Source organism: Lonchura striata, chromosome 5 (genome assembly GCF_046129695.1).
Source record: "Lonchura striata isolate bLonStr1 chromosome 5, bLonStr1.mat, whole genome shotgun sequence".
Classification (NCBI taxonomy): domain Eukaryota; kingdom Metazoa; phylum Chordata; class Aves; order Passeriformes; family Estrildidae; genus Lonchura; species Lonchura striata.
In genome coordinates, this window is record NC_134607.1 from 47,366,019 (window position 1) to 47,384,190 (window position 18,172).

Below are 18,172 nucleotides of genomic sequence, written 5' to 3' on the forward strand. Positions count from 1 at the left end.
TGCAGTCCTATTTTTCTGTTATTTCCTCCTGGCTAGGATATAACAGCTCCCTTCTCAGCATGGTGACTTCTCATCCTTGTCCTGCTATATGTCTGACTCCCCCCATGCATGGTGTAAAAAACCATGTGCCTCCATCGCAGCAGTGATTGTAACTGTAGGAACTGGGATCCTTAGAGTTTGACTCACCCACAAATTTCTTCTCCCTTAGTTGTCTCAGGATCCATGACGCAGCATCTTCTGTAAATTTGCATCCATTAATTTGTCAGTTATCTCAGAGCTGGAAGCCAGTAGACGCTATCCTGTGGCACAGCTGAGAAATATGCCAATGCAACCCAAAAGGACCCAAAATCTGACCTTGGACATGGGTGCTTCAGCAGAACTGTGAAATGGCAGCTGAAGGAGGTCAGAGGGACCTCCCCTGGGTCACAGAGATGAGGGAGCAGCCAAGAGGGACCTCTGTCACAGTGTACACTGGAGCTGTTGCCTGCAGAGTATGTCAGGCTCCTGATAAAACCTCCTGATATTGGTGTTTTGCCCCAGGAATTCAGAGTGTAGTTTGGTGTTTCTGTCTCCCCTCAGGCAGATAGGTGTGTTGATTGGAGAACAGACATACCCCACTCTGTGTGTGTGTGTGCTGTTTTTCCATGTGGAAATGGATTCAGTCTCACTCAGAGATCTCAAAATAGCATATGGAAATGTGTTCTTGCTTTCATGTTCATTTTGTTCTGCCTTACACCTCTTAGACTTCACATTTTCCACAGAAAGAAACAGCCACTACCTTTTTTCGAAAGTAATATTTTGTTTTTCCAGAGCCAGCTGAACACCTTGTTCTCCTGATCAGTTTAAAAAAAGCTGTTCACCTAAACCCACAGATAAGTGAGTTATATTCCATGAGGTCACTTCTTCCCAACTAAACAAATGTATTTTCTTCCAGGTTAATACAATCTTCTGTTACACAGAGATTAAATTACTGGGTTTTAAAAACCAGATGTCTTAACCTTTTATAATATCAAAAGTTTGCAGATTTTTTTTGTTCAACAGTCTGACTAACAGAATGGTTTATTAAAGCAAAGCATGAAATGATTCCTCTTGAAAATCCTCACAAAATGTTTGAAGTGTTCCCGCATTCACTTAAATAAAGATTGGTGCTGGAAACTTTCTTCTCTACTCTCCCCAAACTGTTACTGCCTTTACTGCTATAGCTGCAAATAGCTTATGACTTCAAAAAGTCAATTAGGAGACTGGCTTTGAATCTCTCTTCTACCCAACTCCTGTATGTGGCTGATGTGTTGCCAAGGGAGCTGCATTGTTTCCTAGTGCGGCAAATGAATAAAGTTATATTTACATCTCTCTATGTGCTAGAGAAATAGAGATGTACTTATGTATGCATTACCTTGAATATAAATCATATAGAGATCCCCACCTTCTCTGTCTGCTACAAGGCATGCATGAAAATGTCCCCCTAGAATAGAAATAAAACCATAAAACACCATGTCTGTAGCTAGAGATGAGTCAGATGCAGATTTTAGAAGTGGATCCAGATTTCAAATGCCACCCAAATCTGTGTGTGCAATCAAAGGTTTTGGTTCTGACCCAACTCTAACTCACCATAACAGCCTGGATAAGACCTTGAATCCATAAATCTCTACCATTTTATAAGTCCATTTAATGTGGACTCTATATGGAGTTCCTTTCTCAAACTGGAGACGCATGAGCCTGGGGGATGCCTTGCTGGGCACTGCAAGATGTCGGTACGGCTGCCAGGTCAGAGGCAGAGCTATCTTGTGAGCTTGGGTGCACAGCTTCCTCCTGGCTGGCATTTCACAAGCCATGGGGCCCAAAGGACAGCAGTGGGGCTGTCACAGTCAGGCACTGGGGAAGGCACTGCCACACCGTGGCACCTCAGGCCTGGGGACACAGGATTCAGCCCTCGACCTGGAGGTGCCCCACAGTGAGAGGCTTCCTGAAACCCGCTGGCAGGCTCTGCAGCATGCGTGGGGCTGGTCCCAGCTACAACCTGCACAAGAGGAAGAAGGGGAATAGCTGGGCTCAATTCCCTTATTTTAACACTGTTTCTTTTCACAGTCCTCATTCCAAATTCAAGTTCTGCCTTAGTGGCTCTTAAACAACCCACTGTCTTGATAGTCCTTCTGCCAATTGGATAAATGCTTCTTCCACACCACGGAGTTGGTGTATGAGGGGTAAAATGCTCTTTAAATTTTGGGTCACTGATATGTGGCAGTTACTAAGGCACAGACTGGCCAGCAGTGGGGAGATGATTAGGATATTTTGTGGATTCATTGGGTGACCTTTAATGATAATATTATGTGTTTGTTTTGGTGTTTTTTCCTAAGTACAATTTAGATTGGAATTAATTCTAGTTTGGTTTTCCAACTTTCATTTGGGATATAATATTTTTTCCAAATGCTTTTGTCCCATTTTCAGGACTACAGGCAAAACAAGAAACAGCATTAAGCACACTTCTTTTAAATTATGATTGCTTTCTCTTCTACTATATTTAAAGTTGCCTTTTTTTGTGGGTGCTGAAGGTGAATTGAAGTACCAGTTAACCAAAGTACCAGTTAACCTGTAGGCCAGACACAGGTACCAGACTTGAGCTGAGGCAAGTCACCCATCTCAGTGTGACCTTTTATGTTCCATCTCCATATGTTCCATCCTTGAGAAGTACCATGCATATATTCGGAGCAAATTAATTAATTAATGAGCTATTAAAAGCATGAGTGCTTATATCTCCCCCGGTGAAAAAAGGACCTTATGTACCACTACGTAACATGACATTAAGCTTGACTGAAAATTATCCCTCTCAGTCGTAATTAAACATGAGGCTCAAATTTAGTATGGCTCTTGAAATCAGCATGTAATTTTTATTATTAGGACAATGGAGGGGATGGGGCAGGGTGGCAGGTGATAAATTCTGTCCTTAGGAACTGTCCACCGCCCTTGCACACTGTTCTCTTCAGAGAGGGAATTACTAAAGCTAGGAAGTGGGCAGAAACATTCCTTGTCTACAATTAGGTGAAAAGGCTGTGTTCAAGGTTAAGACACAAAGGGAAAGAAAGCATTACTTTTAGCATACAGTAACAACTCTTACTCTAAATGAGAATGTTATTTCAAAAGTACATGTTTTAAAGCACAACTGTTCAACCTTTTAAAGATGTTTCTTGGTTTCTGAGGAGAAAAGAAGCTAAAGGGTTGGAGCAGAGGGCATTTAGGTTGAGAATTAGAACACAAATTTTAAAGTTCAGAAAATTTTCAGATGCTTTAAAAATTCAAATAAAGAGAACCTCTTAAATGTTTTTGAGGCATTGACTTAGGTTTCTGGAGGTTTCCAGTTTGACAGAGACATTATTTTATTGCCTCAGTTCTGTGCAGAGAAAATCCAAGCTCATGAGCACTGCATGGAGATGCCATATGGGAAGCTTTGTAAGCCTCTGGCAAATATCTGTATCAAACATGCATTTGTGTATTACCTTCTGCATACAAAGCACAAAATGGCAACTAACAGAACCCCCCAGCACCAGAGGAAGGCAACAAATTACCTTCTCGAACACTTACAGATGGCAAAATGGGGCCCACCTGTGCTCCTTGTAGCCTCATCTCTGAGAATGTAGTGAAAAATGTTGCTGTGCTTTTTGTTTGTGGTTAACAAGAGAAGGCTGGAAGGGAAGAGTGATGAACCCAGCATCTGCCTAGGAAGAATATGATCTAGATCAGGCTCTCAGGCCACCCTTCTGCTTGGACAGCCACCCCACAACAGGTAAACCTGTATTCTCTGCAAAGACACAGATGTAGGTATTGCATTTATTTGGTAACTGAAGGCTGTGTACATTTTAACACTTCTGTGAGAAACACAAATATGAATCAGCTCAGGTTGTGTGATGGCATTGCAGCATCCTTCAGTGCATGGGGGCTGCCCTCCTTCTGACACCCCTTACTGTACATGAAATTTCCACATTAATAAGTTTTATCTTGGTGGACCACAGACCTGTCATGGCTCAGAGTGAGGAATCTGGTCTTCATGGAGCAGTGAATCGGATGATACCCAGCATGGCATTCACCCAGGGAAGGCACATGCTGCAAAGCAGAAATGTAAATCATTTCTTCCCAGGCAGACTGTGAAGCAGGGTGACTGTTATCAGGTCCATCCATAAAGAAAATGAAAAATGGGTGCATCAGTCTTTTCCTTTTCACATATATCTTTCGCACTCGGTAGTCTCTCTGCACCTGAAATATTGAAGCACCTTTATTGAGCATTAAGATATATTGTACACACCACTAATTCAGCTTCATAATGCCATTACCAAACATGCAATTATGACCATCTATGCTGAGCATCATATTAGGTAAATATGTGGAAGTAGCCATCATTCAGTCCATAGAGTTATTCTTTTCAAAACTATCCTATATTCTGATTATTCAGGTGCCATGTAGAATGTTGTGGATTCCTTCCCAAGCACAGTAATTTTTAAGTGCTAAATTTTTCCTAGCCATTTTTACTGAGAGGGAGTCACAATACTGCAACCATTCCTTGTACAGTCTCTCATCAATAACAGCAGCCTCCCTCTCAGACACCACTAATAAATGCTGAATTTAGCAGCTGTGTGCCCAGGCAAGGAAATCTAACTGCAGTGTTGTTTATTGCCTGGAGCATCCACTGATAACAATAAAAGGGATACAGTTTATGAAGATCTTATATGCAAGCTAGATTATGCATCCATAGCTTAATTTAGCTCCCTTATGCTGAGGCATTATGGTACATTTGTTAATTACATGATCACATACGGTGTTTTCCACACTCCTGCTTCAATTGTTGCATAGGATGCTGTGTGATGGGCAGCTGTTCAGCAGTCCTCTTTTTCTGTGTCTTCCATGCAGGGGTCCTGTGTCACTCTGACTAAGCACCGAGCTGCATGAAATGGAGGTAATCAGTTTTTCCTCGTGTGTTCCTCTGAAGCATGAATTGCTGGGAAATTGGACCTCTTCACAAATATCAGCACAGTTATCTTTAGAGCTCCCCTGTGATAAAATGCAAAAGGGATTATCCCATTTCAGATTGCATGGCTGAAGCTCATGCAATTCTTGTATCTATATTCAGTCTCACATCAGCAATCCCAGACTGAGAGGTAAAAAATGGACATTTGCTTTACAAGAGGAGTGTGTGAAGCCTTCTTCAGAAAAGCTTTGAAATGCAGCAAGCTCTTAACACCCATCCCTGGATGGGCTCCAGAATGTAACTCATAGCTTCCACTGACTCAATACAGATCCTCTTCCCAGAAGAAAGCTGAAGCAGGGATGAAGGTTTTTGAGTGGTTTTGTGAAATATCCCAGCAGAAAGAGAAAAGGATAGCACATGGACCATCAGCCAGAAGCAAAGACCTTCCCCTTAGGAGGAGGGCAAAATCAGTCCAGATCAGTAAAGTAAAAGGGAGAAAACTGATAAGAGAGCTATGTGGCTTCAGCTCTGACTGCTCTGCCTGGAGTACATCTGAAGACCAAAGCTGCCTAAGCAAGCACAAGTGCATGCACAAGGCAAGCTCGTGTCTCAGCTGTGAGCAGTTCTGCCGAGGCCTTTTGGATCACTCCAGTGCTATTGATGTTAATTAAATCCTTTGGCACATACAGCTGCCTGCCAGCCAGAGCTGGCCCAGACTTTATAGCTGTAATGTTACGTTAATGACTTCAGATGGCAGGTCATGCCATTGATTTCAGCGAGGCTCTGTCGATTGCTGCCATAGGTGGAAGTGACCCTTCCTCTTTCTGTAACCATAGAGGAGCCATGCAGGAGCATTCCACAAGGGATCATCAATAGACTGAGACAAATTAAGGCTGGCAAAAGGTATGGCTGTTGACATAATAGTAGTTGTAGTAATTAATCTATCAGTTTCAAAAAATTTTGACCTTCAAAGTGTGTTTGTTATTGCATTTTCCATGTTTTCCACCCTCACTGAGAAATTTTGTGAATACCAGGCAACATTTACAAATACTATGTGAGATTAAATGCTCTTAGGTACACAGTGTGATTCTTAGAGTTGTCCTGTGCAGGGCCAGGAGTTGGAGTGTGATGATCATGTGGGTCTCTTTCAACTTGAGACATTTTATGGTTTATTGTAGACATTTTAAAATGAGTGAAAGGGACTGATCACAAAGGAAATGTCTTTTTGCATAATGATCTATGAAATCCAGTGCCATAGGAGCATTCAGGTTACAGAAAGCAGGTATTTATACCAAGAAGCAGAATAAATAAATTTAGAACAGTAAGCTCCTTAAAAGATTGATGTGGGTGAAAGGAAGCCTGAAACCTCATACTTCCAGGTTAAGGCACTAGGTGTCTGGAAAAAGCTGTTACATAACTCTGTTTTGTAGAATTTTATGTATTTTTGAAGTGTATGCTGTGTCAAACTTGGCAGCTTGATCCATTGTAGAAAAATCTGTATTTCAGACTGAATAGGATACATCTCCCTTTGTATTAGACTCACGTAAAATATTCTTAATTCTCAATAAATGGAGAAATTTATAATGTCAGTGCTAACTGGCAGTGCAAGAACTGACACCACAAAGCCTGGTGGTGTCATTGTGGCTTTTCTTCCTCCAAAATGGTAGCACCCTCTGCAAATCATCTTTTCCATGGTAGCCTGAAGATCTTGGTCAAGGACTGGAAAATGTGGGTTTGATGCCTACTTCAGTATAAGGAAGGTTTAAACCCATTGCTCCTGATTTTTAAGAGATAGTGTTACTCATTATAGAATAGACAAGATGAATGAGGAAAAACAAGATGATGCCTACTGGAGACAGGGGAAGACAGATTTATAGGTTCCTTTAGCTTTGCCAGTTGTAAAAGGAAAAATTAATGGTCTAAGAACAAGACTGCAAGTAACAGCCATTCTCTTACCCCAGCAAAGTGGGGACTCTGGGCTATAGGTTGCACCCAGGTGCAGTTTCATTGCACTTTTCCATTAATTGTTGGATAAAATTGTTGGGAGGAGGAAGGGACCAAACCTAACAGAACAGCACTTAGAGCCAATTCTGGAAAAGCAGGTTTTGCCTCCAGTCTGCCAGGATAACACCCTCAGCAGTACCATTCTAGTACAGAGCACTTTTTATCCCTGGCCTGGCATAAAAAAAGGAGGTATTTCCTTTCAATTCACAGGAGAAAAGCATCTGTTGCCCTCTCCCAGCTGCACAAGGTTGGCCTCAAATCTGTCTAGAGAAACAGCCTCCTCCTGCAAGCAACCTCTTGATGTTTATTAGCTGTGGAGGAGTAGGCACACACCCATTCCCACAGAGCTGGGATGAAACCATCTTTCCCGACTTTGGGCGCTGGAAGCATGTTTAAACCTGCCAGCTCTGACGAAGGTTTGTGGGCTGAGTCCCAGCATCTGCACTTAATTTTCCTCCAGAGCACATGGGGCCAGTCCTATTTCTGGGTCCTTAAAGATGTCGCACTCCCCGCCATGTACGTGCTGGAGCCTCTTGGGTTCAGGATATTTTACCTTGTATGAGGCTTGTGCCAGCTGAGCAAATCCTAGTGTAAATGCTCCATCACCAATCCCACTACAGAAGGAAAAGGCTGTTTCTGGCATCTGCAAGGGTCTCCCTCCTGCTTGACAATTCTTCAGGTGCCATAATTCAGATGACCATGTGCAGAAAAATTAAGGATCCAGGACATTTTTCTTTTTAAACAATCTGGCAGCATTTTAAGACCTGCCACCTATCTTTAAGGCACTGTGGCAGCCCAACCTGGAAGTGCCATGAGCCTCCACTGGCTGCATGGGAAACAAGGCTTCTGAAGTGTGTAGTGAGTAAAATCCTAAAAGCTGTTAAGTTTGTATCGCTCGGAGGCTCTTTTCAGCCTAATTCAAAAAGGCTTTTGCACAACCACTATCAAAGCCTAAGCTCCATTCTCCTTTACATTCTTGCAATTTCTTTGGAGGTCATGGGGTTGTATATTCCATCACATTGAGTTATTAAATGGGAAACACACATACACCACAAAAAAATCAAATGAGTCATATGAAAGCAGGACTATTCCTTGCAGTCTTCAGAACTGTGCTGTTAAACCCTGAAATGGAGGATTTAACAAAGGCAGGAGACCATTCTCTCACCATTTCTAACCGCTTCCAATTTGCAGTTGGGTTTTAGCAGTAAGAGTACTGCAGGATTTGGCTATCATTGAACTTCTTTTTAAATGTTACACTCACTCAAAATCTGACAGAGGCAGAGTTTTGTCAGGAAGCAGATGAATGAGACACTAGTATCATGGCAGTAGACAGATTATTTGGAATTCAGAAGTTTTACTTGAATTTGAATTTTAAAAGTATAATTTAATATTTGGCACATTATTAAAGCAGTGTAAATTTCCAACTTTTTTTTATTACACATGTGTGGGTTCAATATAATTACACTTCTGTACACTGTGTACACATTTTTTGTCTGCATAAATGTGTGACCTCATGTGGGACCATTTTGTACAATTAATCTAAAAGCACAATTAACAGTCTTTTACCATTACTTGTATCCTAAGTAGCAATATCTAGTCCAAAAACACAGTAGTAAGGCAAAATGTTCCTAGATCAAGCCAATCTCTTTTGGAAAACAGGAAAACTGTGTAGCTGTTTTATGCACATAAATACTGTTTAAGTGTATAATTACATGTAGGAAATTATTTCAAACACAGAAACACAAGAAACATCAAATCAAGTGTGATTCAGTAAAGGCAGTCCTTCACTGTGCATTTCCAGGAGGGGAAACTGCCAGTCTTAATCTGACATAGTGGTAGTTTCCAGAAATGAAAGGAAAAGCTGAAAGCAGAATTCATTTAATGAAACTTTTTCATCTAAAAATAAGGCCTCTTCCACAAACTGTTCACCTAGACTCCCTCAATAATCTGAGAAGTGAGAGGAGAGATCAAGAAGGAAAATCCAGCAGGTACCTTCTGTATAACAGGGTTATCGGGAGAGGGTTTTCTCCCAAAGCCACCAATTCCAATCACTAGCTAGAGAAACAGATGATTAAATTTTAATTTTTTTAATGGCTCAAATAATATGATTAAACCCCACCCTGTAGCACTTGCCAGAAAGCTCAGAGGACGAGGGGAGGGGTACCCATGGAGGGGATCACAGGCACAGCAACTTGGTTCTTGCTAGAGATGACATGTCACCATCCTTTCTCTGATCCACTGGAAATCCTTCTGAACTCCACATTTCAGGGTTTCTCTGAGACTTCAGCAAGATTTTCGTGCTCATGTTTGAATACCTGCAGTCTCATTGGGAGCTCATTTTTATTAAATTATGACAATAGATAAGATGGTAGTAGAACTATTTGACTTCCAAACATGTGCTTCTGATTAGATTACTATTACAAACTACCCTAGGTTTAATTTCATTAGTCATTTAAGCATTATGATGACATATTTGTTAAGTTTATTGGTTTACACAGAAGCCAAATGAACATGCCAATGGAAATTACATCTCTTCAAAAGCTGTTCCCAGACCCCTCCTTCTGGCTATGCTGCGGCTGCTTGCTTAAACACCACAGGACAAAATAGGATTGCAAAGCCCACGGTACCTGGAAGAGCCTTGTATGAGCACCAAGCTGGCTGCTCTGGGCCAAGGCTCTATGCCTAAGAGAGCACAGACACCAGGATTTGTGCTAATGCCCATGCACACTCACGAAATAGTGACCCCACCAAACAGCCACATTATTTTGTAGCAACAGAGCCATGCCCTGCCTTATAGAGTGTTCCTTGCAGCGCTCATGCTTGTGGGTTAGGCCTGTGATGTCCTTTTGAGAGGACTAGAGGATGTCTAGCTGAAGATTAATCTTCCTCCCAGGGTGTGTTATTTTACTGTGCTTTCTTGAGATATGTTTTGAAGAGTTTTTTCCTCCCAAATTACTCTATACATCATCTTTGTTGCTTTAGATAGTACTGCAAAAGGAGATCTAAAATGGTAATATATTTTCCTCATTCAATGGAAAACATAAATTCTCATTTGCTTGTTTTTAAATCAAAGCATAAATCTGTAAGTTTATTGGAACATGGCCTCTGTAAAAGGTTTTATGGTTATTTAAGAGGAATATGATCTGTAAAAAAAATGTAAGTTTATTACACACTTGGATTTAAATTTTCCAGTTTCCCTGTAAGAAAAGTACAGCTTGTGAAAAAGACATTAATATGTTACTGAAATATCTACCCCTGCAGCCCCCCCCCGGGGTTACTAGACTAGCCCATATCTGAGAGGGCTTTGGGGGAATATTTCAGGGGCAAGGCAAAAGATTCCAAAAGAGGCTCTAACCCCCAATGTAGTCCAAGACGTTTATTCTTGAAGGTTTCCAGGGGAGAAAGAGGGAAAGAGGGCGAACAAGGAAGAACAGAGCCTTATCTAAACTCCTGTTCAGGAAAAGATACTTGTCTCTTAGCCAATTAGGTCAAGAAAGGAAGGAAGGGTTAAACTAACATGGTTACAGCTACAGGGGTTTCTGGGGGGGGAAACCATTTCCCAGAGAAATACAATTGCTACCTTTCAGAATTTCACCCAAGGGTATAAATATTAACTCAATAAATTGTGCAAATAAAGACAATTCAGGATAGACAGACAAGGACACTTGATATCCAAAATTTTTCTCTTCTGTATTTTGAATAATCTCTTGTAAAAATGAGAATATAGATCTCCATGAACTCACCCTACTGTGTCAGACCACCTGTTTGCTGCTGCTTGAAAATGAACTGGATCTCTAGACACTGGGGCATTTCTAGAGTGATTTATCTCAAAGCCACTAAAAGCAACAGTGAGAGCTCTATCTCTGAGCCAGACTTTGATGTTACTGTGCAGACTTGACATAATTAATATTTTTATACTGAAGAAAAATTACTGCCTTTATTTGTCTTTGCATCAGACAATTTTCAGGGTTTGTGTTACCTAAAAGGTCACTTGCTATTCCTACATGTTCATCTGTGTAGACATCTATGTGGTTCTGCGTTTTTAGCTGACTAACTGGCACAGAAGTATCTCCTGTTTTCTACTGCATGATGCAGGTCTGAATCGTGTGTCTGTATTGTTATACACATATTACTGACTTCTATGTTTTTATTACCTCAAACCCACAATTAAAGCATCTTCATGGCAATATATAGGAAGAGTACTAATGTATTTATTAGAAGCAGTATCAGATGCTTGGTTAATTAGCATACCATTTCCCATCTGGCAATATCTGAATGGATTTGCCACCCTGTCTAATGAAGAAGAGGACACAACCTCCATCGCAGGGGCTCCTGCTCACATCACTTACAATGCATCCATGGAAATCACTGGTGCAGAAACATGTTCTTACACTGTAAAAATACAACCAACCAACCAACCAAGTTCCTTACAGTTTTCCACAATGAGTGGAGGACATGCACATGGCAAATAACTCCTATTAATGGCTAGGAAGCAATATGTGAACCTCTGGTGAACTGGTGAAAAAATAGACTGAAAAATTGGCAGTGTTGCAGTCTTGTCTGATTTGCATACTTAAATACTTGTGTCCTCTGTACTTTCTCAGTGAGAATACATAATGTAGTCAGGAAAAAAATGCAAATTTTAGCTAAGGAATGTAACTTCTTTAACAAAAGGTGACAGAAGTGACTAGTATGATGTTGTGCTGGGACTAAAAGAAACACCTTTGGTTTACAACACTAATTATAGTGTGATCTGTTTTTATTGTTGTTTTGGGCTTTTTTTTGTTACCTTAATCTATTCAATATTACTGAAACCAGGTCATATTCAATGTCATTGCAATCTTTCTAACACTTCTGGGGAAAAATATTGCCATTTGTACAGATGGCTAAGGGGGCAAATATTGAGGATGGATCAAAAGGAAATGATGATGAATATCATCTGTAGAAGCAGAAAACTTGTTCCATGTATATCCATAATTGTTTTAAAGCTTAAATTTAGAAGCATTTATTCTAAAGAGATAATGTTGATGTTTGCTGTGTTCTATCTTTAAGATACCACTGTTAGAATAATTTATACACATGAAGTTTCCCTTGATTTGTCATGTTAACTAAAATAGAAATACCCAGGGTTTTGCTTTTAAAAGCTAATTGCTGTAAGTGGATGCCCTTTTCTTTAAACTGACTTCTAGCATTTTGTCTAAATGTTTGTAGGTAATGAAGGGATCCTTTTCAACTCACTCTGGGACTGTAATGTATTTCTTGAAATTAGTGTGGGACCCACAGAAAACTGTACCTGAGGGATCTAAAGTGAAGCTCATAATGTTTGCTAAGCTTTATGCACAGCATTTCCTGATTTAAAAGGGCTATTGCTAGTAAAGCACTGGAGGACACTTCCCCCTTTGGCATACCATTTTTTAGGCTTGCTCCTACTGTAGCCACCACTTCCTGATATAGCATTCCTTTTAAATGAGACATTTCTATTCAAGTTTATGAAAAATGAGGGTATTCAAGAAAAGCAGCTCTATTTTCATGTTTTAACATAAAGATGCAAATTAGGACCAGTATTAAAACCCTGACAAAATGAATGGAATTGTAAAGCAGAGTTTGTATTGGATGTTAGTAATTTGTTCTGACATTTTGTATAAACATTAGAAATAAATCAGGAGCTTTACTAGAAATAATGCTTACTGCTGAATATAACTTGGATCTTGGAGAAAAGATAGTTGCTGTTATGGAGCAGCTTTTTAGTTAGTGCTTTCAGTGTCAGTTTTGAACTGGATTTAGGGATTTACTAGAGTGCCCTTTCATGATGTTTGTGTAGGGATTTCTGTGGACATACTGGGAGAATGAAAGCATTGAGATTGTGCCCAGCTCCTCAAATAGAAAATCAGAATTTAGGTTTTGAGTATTTAAGAATCACCTCTGCCGAGCTCAGGAGCAATGCATCATAGCAAAGAGGAAATCAGGCAAAAATGTCTGGAGGCCTGCATGGGTGGACAATGAGATCCTGGACATGCTCAAGCACAAAAAGGAAGTCTACAGAGGAGGAAGCAAGGACAGGGGACCTGAGCATAATACAGAGACATTGTCTATGTGGATGATGATTGGGTTTGAAAAGCTAAAAGCTCTTGTAGAATTGAATATGGCTAGGAACATCAAGGCCAACAAGAAAAGCTTCTGTAGGTATGTTAGTATTAAAGAACAAGCAGGGAAAAGATGGTGTCTCTCTGGATGGAAATGGGAGACCTGGTGACCAAGGATATGGAGAAGGCTGAGGTACTCAATGACTTTTGCCAGATTTCACTGCTAAGTGTTTCAGCCACACTGCCAAATCACAGAAGGCAAAGGCACTGGGAGAATGAAGAACCACCCACTGTAGGGGAAAATAAATTTGAGACCATTTAAGGAACACTGAAGCTGCACAAGTCTGTGGGACCTTATGAGATACTTTCGTGTGTCCTAAGGGAACTGGCAGATGAATTGGCTAAGCCACTAATCATCGTATTTGAGAACTCTTGGCAGTTTGGTGAGGTTCCCACTAAAAAAAAGGGGAAGCATAATCCTTATTTTGACAAAGAGAAAAAAGGAAGACCTGAGGAACTACATAACAGTCAGTCTCATCTCTATGCTCAGTAAGATCATAGTGCAGATCCTCCTGAAAACTGTGCTAAGACAAATGGAAAATACAGAAGTGATTTGTGACAGCCAACACAGCTTCACTAAGGGCAAATTGTGCTAACATGATTGACAGAGAGTTGAGACTAGGTGATCTTTAAGGGCTCTTCCAACTCAAACCTTTCTAAAACTCTGTGATTTTAACTGAGACTAGTCTCATGTCACGGACAATAGACATTTTCTTCCCGTAGGGAATGCCTCTGCTCACATTAGGTGGATGCATCTTGGCTGGCCAGCTGAGATAAGCCCCAGTCTGCAGTGGCATTGCTGATGAGACCTCCATGGGCTCTCATGAGAGTCATGATAGTTCCCTAAATTACAAACATGAGATGTACAAACAAACCTTGGTGTTGTAACTGGAACTGAATTACCTTTCCGAAAATTTTTCTATCATGCATATGACCTTATAAAAGGATAAATTGGGGCTATTTCCCATTGGAAGCTGTGGAATGGAATTAGTACTTTCTACTGTCACAAAATCAGTGCCTGCTGCTCCCTCCACATCTGTGGGGTTGTCTCTGCCTGGAGCTCTGCCTGGCTGCTGCTGCTCAGTCAGGAGAATTTCTTTCATGCGACTCCTTGTATGGGCTCACAACTGGTCCAAGAGGCTGAGAGAAAGTCCCTTTCTGTACCATGTCATTTGCTCAGTTAGTGGGTGGTCTAGATCCTTCAAATCCTTGTTGAAACACTGCGTCCAAAGGAATAGAAGGTCTTGTATTTTACTCCAAAACAACCCCTGGAGCCAAGACAGAGGTAAATGGAAAAAATACATAATTTTTAAACAGAAAAGGAACTGTTTAAAAAATCCAGTCTGTAAGATGACTTTGAGCTGTAATTGTGTGAATTTATCTAGGAAAGAAAACATGTAAAATCTCAAAAGAGATAACTAATGTCAGCACGAGTCTGTGGTTTAGGGCCTACAGAAATTATTCTCCATGATACCTCTGCCTGAAATGTACTGATTTCTATATAGACTCTATGACAAGCAAGATAAGATGTAAAGAATGGGAAAAATGAAAGGGAATAAATTATGATAGTGATGTGAAATAGGGAAGAGGAAAAGCTGACCCAAATGTCAATTTTCTAAAATAATTTTTACTTATTTAGTTACAGAAGAACTTACAATTTTGGGTCACTACAAATGGATGTTCTCATAATGTAAAAGCAGGCAATCCACTGCTGAAGCACCAGTAGTGCTCTGTGGTGCATGTTGTAACAAATGTGCTCCGTTGGTTTGGTTTGATGCACTTATCTTCAATACAAGAGCTTCTGGATGGACATGGCTCAGAGCAGCCCTCAGCCTTGCAGTTGTCTCGGCCAGCACTGAGGACAAGCCAACTCGACAGTCAAATAAAAAGTATTGGACACTTACCATAGAAAACATCACATTTCCTCTGTAATTTTCTTCCATGCCATCACTTACAAAAACCTCCAAAGAGACTCTTGTATTTCTGCAGCCTTTTTTTTTTTTTTTAACACCAAACACAAGTTTTATCTGACTAAGGATCTTTCCTGCCTAGGGTGAATCCTGACCACACTGAGAACAGTGATGCACATGTTCTTGGTAGTCTGTCCTGAACCACAGAAAATGAGCTAACTGCTTCACTGGATCATGGAGCAAAGGACTCTTCCTTTCAAATGAGTGTTTGAGAATAAGGAATATTTCCTGGAAAAAATCAGTTCTAGTTTAGCCACTAACAAACAGCTAAAATCTATTAAAAATAGGTAAATATAGCTAAAATATTAATGGCAAAGTAAATTTTATTTTGTAATCAGACATGAATTACATAATAATCCCACAGCAATTACAGTAAAATTATTATAGTTCCATGTTACCTACAACTACTGATTGATATACTCTGGTCAGCATATGACTCTGTTATTACAACATAAACTCAGCTGAGTGTATCTGGGGTCTAAAAGTATTCTAGGTGATCAAAAGTATGCTAGTATAAGTAATAATTTCCACATTTTTAGAAAAAATTCCTAAGATCAGTATAAGTTCTTTGAGCAATCTATATAGGTTTGAAAATTAAGGATTGCAAACCTGCCTAAGCACAAAGTGTATATAATTTGTATTTAATTTTTTTCCATGTCATGCCATGGTTTCAGAAAAAGAGAACAAAAGCCAAAGAGGACAGTAGCAGATTTCCTGAGGAGTTCGAAGGGCTGGAAAAAATACCAAAATAATAAAGTAACCATATAAGTCTCTCTATTGAGTCTCTCAACTCATTGTGCAGTGATTTTTCCTTCCAAACTTCAAACTTTTGTTTGAACTATAGCATATTGTTTTATAATACATTCTTTCATGTTTTAAAAGCTGCAAGTGAAGGATCACTTATTTATCCTCTTTGTTGAAAAGCAAGAGTTTCTAGACTGAGTTTGTCTGGCTCTGGTTTCCAACCACTGAATTGTGCATCTTTTGCTGTCACATAAAGCATTTAAATTCTGTTACACTGTTACAGAATAACCTTTTATCATTTTCTTGGTTAAGCAAAATAGACCAAAACTTTAGATCTTTTCACCAGAAGATGCTTCTCAAATTTGAGCATTCTTCCCCAGCTTTTGTGTTTCCCTTATATATCAGTATAACACTCAAGATCTCCACACCTGCAGCATCTCTGGGGACAGAGAGAACCAGTGCCTGTCCTGCTCTTTGTTTCAGGTGCTGAGCCTGGCTGGCCCCTGCCACAGGGACACATTAGCAGGAGGGAAAAAAGCAGAAGCTGGAAACAGACTGGCCACCTGAGAAACAGAAGTGGCAGCTCCATTGGTGCTCGTGGTCAGTTTTGTATTTTAAAGTAATAAGCATTTTGTACAACAAAACAGTGGTATTTCCTTACTCATTCTTGGCTGATGGAAATTATTTGCTCTTCTAGTCATTATGCTATTTTTTCTTATATTTTACAGCTACTAAAACCTTCTAAAGCCACTGCTTCCTCTGATATTCTCTGCTCCCCTTTATAAATGAGATTTGTTTTCTCTTGAAATATGACCTTACATGTTGTTGTGTTGAAACATGAATTTGAATGAAACCCCCTTTCCAAGTGACCCTGACCTATGCCCATCATCTCCTCTCTCTTCATTATTTTCTTTTTGCTACAAATCCTATCAGCAATGATTTAATATTTTCTTCAAGATCGTTGAATGGGATGAAAGCAGCTCCCTGGAGGCTTCTGCTCAAAAAACCCTAGCCACGGCAAATGCCTTACTCAGATCTACCAACTGAGCAATCCTTGATCTTTTTAAAATGCGTCTGTATTGATTTTCTTGTACAGCTAATTTTTCTGAGAATGGTATGAAGGACTTGCTCTAATGACTTTTAAGAGTGGGCAACTGAATCAAATTTCTAACGTCACAAAACTTTTGAGGTACATTATAAAAATTTAAAAAACCCAACAATATTGATTGAATCACTTGTTCTTTTGACTCCTTGCTGATTGTTTTCTCTGCCAGCCTTTCCTGGATTTTATTAGAGACCAATGTCAATTTGAGCTTGTTTGTAACATTGCAGGTTGGATTTTTTTTTATCTTTGTGGGATTTATTAGCATTAATAATTCAGAGAGCTTCGTGACCACAATTGTTATCCCTTATAGATGCAACTTACCTGGTCTTGCAGAGTCAGAATTGGCTGAACAGGATGTGTGGGAAGGTGTTCCTCCGCTGTGCCAGTCCCCAGGGACTGACTCTGGCTGCTGGTAGCCCAGCTTCTCAGCACCTGGGGGAACCACTGCTTGAGTACTTCTGCCTTTTTTACTTTGTGATCAATAATCCTGCCAGCCTTGTCTAACAGCAGGTTCAAGATAATGGGATTTAATTTCATTTGCTCATTATGTATTTTAATAACTCCTCCTGGTTAGCCTTACCCTGGCTGACCAGTGGTGTCTCTTCTAGCCTTAGTAATTACTTGTAATTCCACATTTCTTTATTTCTGCCCATTACTATCAGGATCATTTTGGGTTTAGTAGTTTTTCTACCTCCCTTTCATCATTTAATGAAGAGAGGCATTTCTCTTCTGAGAAACTGAGGAGTCTTTGCACAGATATGGGTGATTAGGAGTTACAGCTCTATTTTCTGCAGAATTTGCTATCTCTCAACCTGAAATAGAGAGAATATCCACCAGAGTACAGAACTGGTCTCCCTAAGATGGTGTCTTTTTGGGTCCATTGGCTGTGGTCAGCTCTGTCCCTGTGGTTTCAGTGTTCAATTTCCTCAAGGCTTTGCAGCAGAACAGACAGACTGAATGCGATATGGAGCTGCTGCTGCTGAAGGAGAGGCAGAAGTGGGATAAGATCTGGAATGATTTCCTGGAGAACCTGCCTCCTTCCTCCAGCCCTAAATAAAAGGGGAAAAGAGACTTCCAGGTGCTACCAATTTAACAGGCTGCTCTTCTGACAGGCTCCTCATCCCTTTAGTCCAAAAGCAGACAGTTTCTGTGTGTTTGGAGACCCTTCCCCTTGGAAATAACACCACCGTGGCATGGGCAGCCACTCCACCTGTGGCAGCCCACTGTCCTGACCTGCCAGGGCTACAGCAGG

At 40.3% G+C, this 18,172-nt stretch overlaps 1 long non-coding RNA gene across 1 annotated transcript; it reads right to left on the bottom strand.

Annotated features, from left to right (window-relative positions):
- Nucleotides 1-4,244: 4,244 nt before the first annotated feature.
- Nucleotides 4,245-17,281, bottom strand: LOC144246273 (uncharacterized). Its single transcript, XR_013339948.1, has 2 exons — nucleotides 17,242-17,281; nucleotides 4,245-5,037 (listed from the first exon to the last, which is right to left on the bottom strand). It is a non-coding gene; the product is annotated as an uncharacterized LOC144246273 (long non-coding RNA).
- Between the last annotated feature and the right edge of the window lie 891 nt (nucleotides 17,282-18,172).